Consider the following 8,928-nt stretch of genomic DNA (forward strand, 5'->3'; position numbering starts at 1 on the left):
TTACACCTATTCCCCCATGAGCCTTAATAGTTTCTACAATAGAAGTGTATTACTGCAATTTAGTGCAGTGATGTCTGGAAAATTCCCATTGCTTTTGATGTAAATGTATCTCATTTTGCCATGAAAATCACCAAACACATCAAGAATGTCCTGGAAATGTTTCCTTTCAAACCATCCCTAAAATGGAGAAATGGTTTGAACACCAATAGGTGTAGGATGGTAACAAATGAGCTAATAGAAACAGTTAATTTCTTGTCATAGGCAAAATCCTTTTTCTCACGCAGCATCTTAGAGTTGTCCTCTCTGTTAGGTTGTTCCCTCTGTAGCTCATTGAATCTTCATTCTGCTCCATGGACTGAGCTGCTCGCCTTGTAGTTCTTCCAGAGCAAAGCCAAGAGATTCACGTCTCTTTTTTTATAGCTTTCTGGTAATTCTGAGTGGAGAATGTCTTAGAGAATACATCAGTAAGGAACACAGCCATGTTCTGCAAATCCTGAGTTAAAACACCAGTACTGCTACTCACATATGTCACAAATGCCTTTTCTCCATATAAACCTCATACTAACCTATCTCTTATCTTCCAGAGCTGAATATTGGCATTACCAAACGGCTGAAAAACACTGAAATCCAGGAGGGAGAAGATTGTACTTTTGAATGCATTCCGTCCCATGAAAGCATTGATGAGTTCAACTGGACACTGAATGGAAGCAGAGTGGAAAGTGGTGGGCGATTTAAAGCTTCTAACGTGAGTCGGAAATATACTCTCCTTATCAAAAGTGTGACTCCTACTGACACTGAGGAAGTCGTTTTTACTGCCCGTGGTCTAACCTCCAAAGCCTCTCTGTCTGTGAAAGGTAATGAGATGGGAGAGATTCTGGAGCCTGATTCCTTCAACTGTCTTCTGATAAGATTGTCGTGAGAGCTAACTCATAATATGGTTAAAGTGAATAGCAACCTTCTACTTGAACCTTGAAGCACTGAGAATTTCTCTTAAAAATAAGTAAAAGGAGGAAACATTTTACACAAATGTGAGAACTACCCAAAGCACTGGGGTAGTGTTGGCAATGGTCATCTCACTACAGCTTGTTCCATTACCAGTAAATCAGGAATGATCTGTTGAGGGAACTGTGGGAGCAAATATCCTCTAAGTATAAGCTGAAGGGATGGCCTTCACATCATCTAGCTGTACAACAAATTCCTATCTAGAACATGTGCATCTGAGAGCATCATCCGAGGCTCCCAGTGTGATGAGTGGAGAGAAGAGAGAGGCAGTTTTCAGACATGGTTCATCATCCTCAATGGGGTAGATTTAAGAGAGAATAAATGCTGCCTGGAATTCTATTGTCTGTACTTTGCAGATTACTACTGGCTGTAGGATGGCGTCTGTTGCAAGTGCCTCTCTAACTTATCTCCAGCATGTAGATGCGTGTATTTTGAGAGAGGCATCCTACCATAAGTGTATGTTACTCAAAAAGCATGTTTTCTTTCAGAAAAACCTACTGAGGTTACAAAACAGCTGGAGGATAAGACATCAGCCTGAGCAGTGAGCTGTCGAAGCCTGATGTGAACATCAGGTGGTACAAGGATGGCAAAGCAATCAGAAAAAGCCAGAAGTACGACTTGCAGCAGGAGGGAACTGGGGCCATTCTGATCATCCATGACTCTACTGCCAAGGACAGTGGGGAGTACCCCTGTGAGACAGAGGACTCCATAACAAAAGCCAGGGTCACTGTGCAAGGTGAGTTGAAAAGCACACTGGGGATGGCATGTAGAGAAGTCGAGGTAAATATCTGCAGCCTGTGGGTGATGTTTTTCTCTTCTGTTTCCTTGAGCAGGATCAATTCTTAGTTTTCAGAAAATATGATGGATTAAAATCTTTTCCTTAAAATAATCTGGAAACTGAATGATTCTCCAGTGTGATGTGGATCTGGGCAGCCTGGTCTGGTGGTTGGTGACCCCTTGGAGGGGGTTTGAAACTAGATGATCTTTGAGGTCCTTTTCTACTCAGGCCACTCTATGATTCTGTGATCATTCTATGATTCTATGATCTTTGGTGTTAGTGAGCCAAGAAAAGATGGCAATCTGAATTAGTCTCTATTGAATATGTGTAATCAAAACTATATGCAGTTTATCAGATGAGATCCTACCAGCGCATGTATAATGGTATTGAACTTTCCAGATATCTACTGGAATTATCAAACCTATGTAAATGGGTGGACTCTGTGGTCTTCTTAGACTCTTTGCATCTCTATGTGATATTCTGAAATGAGGGCAAAGGAGATTCAGGACACCTCTGTATGCTTGGGACTTGTTGGGGTAACAGATCCCTTTGTCCTACACCCTCATCCTTTTTTTTTTTTCCTTCCAGAAAAACCTAATTACTTTATCAAGGAACTTTCAGATGTGAAAATTGAAGAAAGTGGAAGTGCACTTTTTACATGTCAGAGCGAGAAAGCCGCATCCTTCGTCATATGGAGGAAAGGCATTGCTGAGCTCAGGCCTGGCAGGAAATACAAGAGGGCACAGAAAGGACGAGACCTGCAGCTGTGCATAAAAAATCTGGAGAAAAGTGACAGTGACGTGTACACCTGTGACATTGGTGATGCCCAGTCCAGAGCCAAGCTGGTTGTACAAGGTATGTGTGAGAGCCATATGACTGCGCATCCTGTTTCTCCACTACCAAGACATTATCCTGGTAGAATTTGTACATTTATGGCAGGTCTTTGGGGCTGCAGCTGTCTGGCCTGAATAGCGGTTCACAAGCCATGCACAGAGCAAGCTGCACGGAAAGGGAAAGAACTACCGACTAGAGCAGTGCCATTGAGAACTTTATGTATCATTTAAAAACCAAAAATGCTGATGTACGGTGAGGCTGGTGACCTAGAAATCAGTGTGAACTTTCTATCTCTGACCTTTCTGAGTTACAAATAGTCCTCCAGAGTTCTAGGCAAAAATTTCCTTATGCTGCATTCTGGGTAGTTGTCACGGTTTAAACAAAAATCTACCTGTGTCCGTGACAGGGGGGTCACAGGCAAGCGAGGTGCTAGAAGGAGCTGAACCTGTGTCCCAACTACTTCAGAAGCCGCCCAAACCCCCTCGTACATGGCTATGATCTCCTTCTCAGTTGGAGTGTAGCAGTCCTCAGACCCTTTATATGCTCGACTCCAAAGTCCCAGGGGTTGGCCTTGGGTTTCTCCTAAAGCTCTTTGCCACAAACTCCAAGTGGGACCTTTCTCTCCAGCAGCAGTGTAGAGGATGTTCTTTACATCCTGTCCTGTCCGTACTGACCCCAAGGCCACGGCACGGGCTATCTCTTGTTTTCTCTGCTCAAAAGCCTGCTGCTGCTCAGGACCCCATGAGAAATTATTCTTCTTCCGTGTTACCTGATAGTGGGGGCTCACTATGTGGCTGTAGTTTGGGACATGCATTCTCCAAAAGCCCACTACTCCCAGAAAAGATTGGGTCTCTGTCTTGTTGGTGGGCGGAGACATAGCAGTGATTTTTTCAATCACATCTGCTGGGATGTGTCGATGCCCATCTTGCCATTTTACACCTAAGAACTCGATTTCCTGGGCAGACCCCTTCACCTTGCTGCGCTTAATGGCAAAACCAGCTTGCAAAAGAATTTGGATTATCTGTTTTCTTTTCTTGAATATCTCTGCTGCTGTATGGCCCCACACGACAATATCATCAATATACTGCAAGTGTTCGGGAGCATTTCCCTGTTCCAAGACAGCTTGGATCATCCCATGGCAAATTGTTGGGCTGTGCTTCTACCCTTGAGTTAAACGGTTCCAGGTATACTGAACAACTCTACAGGAAAAAGCAAACTCTGGCCTTCATTTTGCAGCCAATGGGATGGAAAAGAAGGCATTAGCAATGTCAATGGTGGCATACCACCTAGCTTCTTTTGACTCCAGTTCATACTGGAGTTCTAGCATGTCTGGTACAGCAGAATTCAATGGAGGTGTGATTTCATTTAGGCCACGGTAATCCACCGTCAACCTCCATTCTTCACTGGCTTTATGCACTGGCCATATGGGGCTGTTAAAAGGCGAGTGAGTTTTGCTAATTGCTCCCTGATTCTCTAATTGGCGAATTAGCTTGTGAATGGGGAGCAATGAGTCCCTATTGGTGCGGTACTTCCGTCTGTGAACCACTCTGGTGGCAATTGGTACCTCTTGGTCTTTTACCTGGAGCAACCCCACAGCAGAAGGATCATCTGACAGATCAGGTAAAGCTGACAGCAGATAAACACCATTTGTGTTAACAGCAGCTATCCCAAAGGCCCATCGATACCCCTTGGGATCCTTAAAATATCCCGTCCTAAGGTAATCGATACCCAAAACACTTGGAGCCTCTGGACCAGTCACAATAGGGTGTTTTTGCCAGTTTTTACCAGTGAGGCTTATTTCGGCCTCCAACATAGTCAATTCTTGGGAACCCCCAGTCACTCCATGGATATATATTGGTTGTGTCCCTTGGTGACTTGAGGGCATTAGGGTGCATTTTGCACCAGTGTCCACCAAGGCTTTATATTTCTGTGGTTGAGATGTGCCAGGCCACTTAATCCACACAGTCCAGTATACTCTGTTGTCCCTTTCCCCCCCCTGGCTGGGGGCAGGGCCCCTCTATTGTTTACCTTGGTGGCTTGCAGCAACTGGAACTCTCCCCTTCTTGGAAGAGTTCACCTTGGTAGTTGTTTCACCTTGTAATTCTTCCACTTGTGCCTGAAGTGCAGAAGTGGATGAATTACACCACTTCTTCATGTCCTCCCCATGACTACAGAGGAAAAGCAACAAGGCAAGACGTGTAGTCTCATAGTTGATTCGAGGTGACTTATCATTGTCATTTGCTTAAATACGAGGACGTCTCTTTTTAATGGTTGAGATTTTCGATGATACAGGTCGAGAGGAACTCATGTTGTTTAGCTTTCTCAATAGGCGATCGTGGAAATCCTGGTTTCCATCATCTTGTACCACCATGGATTCATCTACATCAGGCACAGTAGCCAATTTGTCAATAATATCACTTTGTGTTCCCTCCATTTTGTTTAATCTTTCCACAATTTTGACAATGGCTGAAGTATACAGATTAACTTCTGTAGCGCTTATAAATAATTCAAGTTCCTGAAGTCTGCCAATTAGTTCATTCACAAAGGGTTTCCTTTCCCCTTTGCCATATACTAATGCAAGTGCACTGGCATGCTTTTCTGGAGCTGCCTTTGTAAAGTCACGCCACATTTGTCGTGGAACGCGGACTGCTTCAGGATCATGTAATTGGTTTGGATCATTACGATTGAACTCGGGGCTGTATAGCATTTCCACCAGAGCACTTTCTCTCAAAGATTGGATAACTTTCTCTATATCAGTCCATTTCTTTCTCTCAGGCTCCAAGTCCCGTTTAAAGGGGAATCTATCTCTTACCGCTATCAACATCCGCTTCCAGAGGGTGTAGGACCGATTTTGGCATGTGCCAATACCTCTGTCCACACGTGAGTCCCTGGAAATGCTACCCAGTTGGCGAGCTTCACTGCCATCGAGCCACGCACTGTTGGCACCATTGTCCCAGCAGCGAAGTAACCAAGTGACCATATTTTCTTTTGGCTGACGTGTGTAATCCTTTCTTAGATCTCGAATTTCACTCAGTTTAAAAGATCGATCAATAATGGTCGTAATACTTTGCTCACCTTTTGCTCTATCAAGAGTCCCAGGTGTTGATGGTGGCAACTGTGTTGATGAGGCTGCCCCATCTACAAGTTTGGACTTGAGAAATTCTCGTAAAGAAAAAGTAGCTTTTGGCTCCTCTTCTGACTCTGACCCTGGCCCTGATGCTTGTGTTATTTCCTCCAGGTAACCCTCCTTCTTTTTCCTCTCTCCTAACTTTCTCTGCTCCTCTAACTTCTTCTGCTCCTCTAACTTCTTCTGCTCCTCTAACATCTTCTGCTCTTCTATCATCTTCTTATACCCCTCTAACATCCTCTGCTCCTCCAGCTTCTTCTGGTCTTCTGACTCCCCCTGCTCTCCCGAGTCCCCTGAGTCTCCTGAGTCCTGCTCTCCTAACTCCCTCCGCTCTTCTAACTCCTTCTGCATTTTCTCTAACTGAGTTGAAACTTGTTTTGTCTTTCGCCCTCTTACAGGGGCAACCAACATTGTATCTGGTGTCCCCGATGGTTGGTCCAATTGGACTACATGTTCCCCCGGTGGCTGGTCAAATTGGACTACATGCGCCCCCAGTGGCTGGCCAAATTGGACTACATGTGCCCCTGGTAGTTGGTTAAATACATTCAACTCACCCTGGAGGGCGCATAGCTGGTCTCGGAGAGCGTTCCGCTCAAACTGGACGGCACCAAGCTCAGTCTGGAGGCTGTTGTAGTTGGACTGGAGAGTGTTGTACCCGAACCGGAGGACGTTATGCTCGGCCTGGAGGGCAGTGTGCTCAGTCTGGAGAGTGTTGAGCTTGGTCCGGAGGGCATTGTGCTAGGTCTGAAGAGCGTTATGCTCGGACTGGAGGGCATTATGCTCGGACTGAAGAGTGTTGTGCTCGGTCTGGAGGGTGTCACAATTGGGTTGAAGGGCATCGTGCTTAGGCTGGAGGGTGCCGCACTCAGACTGGAGGGCGTCATACTTGGACTGGAGAGTATTGTACCCGGACCGGAGAGCGTTGTGCTCAGTCTGGAGAGTATTGTGCTCCGTCTGGAGGGCATTGTATTCAGTTTGAAGAGCATTATGCTCGGACCGGAGGGCGTTATGCACAGACTGAAGAGTGTTGTGCTTGGACTGGAGGGTGTCGCAGTTGGGTTGGAAGGCATCGTGCTTGGCATGGAGGATGCCGCACTCAGACTGGACGGCGTCATACTTGGACTGGAGAGTGTTGTGCTCGGTCTGGAGGGCGCTGTGCTCGGACTGGAGAGTGTCGTGCTCGGACCGGAGGGCATCGCGCTCAGTCTGGAGAGTGTCATGCTCGGACCGGAGGGCGCTGTGCTCGGACTGGAGAGTGTTGAGTTGGGATTGCAGGGAGCTTTTCTCATCCCAAAGTTTTTCTGCGTCAGCTCTAAGATTCTCTTTCTCGTACCAGATTGAGTCTCGTTGGTACAGGAGATCTTTTCTCTCAGCTTCAAAAGCTTTTTCTCTCTCTACCTTCTCATCCCAAAGTTTTTCTGCGTCAGCTCTAAGACTCCCCTTCTCGTACCAGATTGAGTCTTGTTGGTACAGGAGATCTTTTCTCTCAGCTTCAAAAGCTTTTTCTCTCTCTACCTTCTCAGTCCAAAGTTTTTCTGCCTCAGCTCTAAGACTCTCCTTCTCGGCCCTGAGACTCTCTCTCTCAGCTTCAAAAACTTCCCTCTCAGGAATGGTATTGAATAAGGCCCGATAAGCATTAGCTAGGCCCAAAATCATTTGTGCCTCCTGAGATCTGCCTGAGCCACAACATTCCTGCCTCAAATATGCAATCAAACTCTCAGGATTCTTCAAGTGTTCAGGAGTGAAGCTCCAGAACACTGAAGATGTCTGTCCTTTGAGAATCTCTTCAAAGCCTCTCCACACTCCCTGCCACTCAGTATTCTCTGGTTCTAGGGAAGACTTCCTCCGGATGTTATAAATCCAGATACTGAGTGAGATTATTACAATAATCAACAATAAGATCAGGGAGATTAAGAGTGTGGCCCACTGATCATTCAAAAACTGCATAAAAGATTCATAGAAAGAAAGAGGAGCACGCTTAAAAATCACCATTTCTGTATAATTAGTTGCATTAGTTGCTCCCTCTGGAGCTGTATGCAGATACAAAGTGAGCATTGCTAACCATGCTTTCAATCCATTATACAATTGTATAGCTCCATAGGAAAAAGTGGCTAGCTTAAACATGACCCAGTATGTTCGGAGCATCTCAAAAAAGGAACCAATGGCACACAGTCCCTGGTAAAACAAATTTAGTAGAGAAAACATTTTTTTTTTTTTTTTTTTCCTCCAATAGAGAGAAAAAAGTAAAAGAAAACAAAGCTCAGCAGTGTTTATAAAATATACTGGAGTATTGGCAGTCCGCCTGGACTTTCAAGGTCAAGCTCGCAGGTGCAGAATCGCAAACACGAGATAGCTCCTTAACAGGGAAAAAAACTCGTAGCTCTGTTAAAAGCTAAAAGAGCAACAGAAGAAAACACAGAAAAACAGCAACTCAATTTGCCCGCATTCTCCACCAAAATCTGTCACGGTTTGAACTAAAAATCCACCTGCGCCCGTGACAGGGGGCCGTGGGCCCCGGAGGGGCCCTAGGCCGAAAGGAAAAAGTTAATTAGGAAAAGAAAACAGCGGCAACAATCTAAGGAGGCACACTTATTTACTAAATACTATATCGAAATACAGGATAACACAATATAATACAATATAATTGAAAATTGAGCTAACGAATCAAGCAAAATAGGAGAGAGAATGAGTCCCGTAACCGAGAGGCCTACTGTGAATCTAGGCGAACGGCTGAAGGCTCCCACACACTGCCCTGAACGCCAGAACTCGAAAGACGTCAGTCTAGTCTGCAACAGAGTTAATATAGAGTCCAGGTCCCGTGACCTATCGTGTTGTTCCCTGGGAGATGTAGTCTTCTTCTGTAAGTTGCAGATTCAGTAAAATTATTCATGCTTTATATGATGTTATGATGTGGAATACTGATAGCAAAAATTACAAAATTATTAAACCATGACAGAAACCCTGGGGCTGAATTGGGATCAGTTTTTCAAAGAACCACGGGGGCTGCAAGTTCACCTAGCTGAGTTCAGATGCGCACAGTGAGGTGTCTGTGTGTGAGTCCCTCATCTGAATCCTTGGTTTTTATTCCACAGGGACTGCACTGCTCGTACACAGTCTCTCAGTGATGCCCAAGGTGCCTTGGGTGATCCTAGTTTTGTGCTAGTGCTTGTAAACTGTGACGGAAAAT

At 45.2% G+C, this 8,928-nt stretch overlaps 1 long non-coding RNA gene across 1 annotated transcript; it reads left to right on the top strand.

The window, feature by feature from the left end:
* Positions 1–416: 416 nt before the first annotated feature.
* LOC146757556 (uncharacterized) lies at positions 417–2,630 on the top strand. Its single transcript, XR_014936113.1, has 3 exons — positions 417–854; positions 1,491–1,738; positions 2,369–2,630. It is a non-coding gene; the product is annotated as an uncharacterized LOC146757556 (long non-coding RNA).
* Positions 2,631–8,928: the final 6,298 nt, after the last annotated feature.

The sequence above is a fragment of the Coturnix japonica genome, chromosome 20 (genome assembly GCF_054131305.1).
Source record: "Coturnix japonica strain WE chromosome 20, WE-NBRP24, whole genome shotgun sequence".
NCBI lineage: Eukaryota > Metazoa > Chordata > Aves > Galliformes > Phasianidae > Coturnix > Coturnix japonica.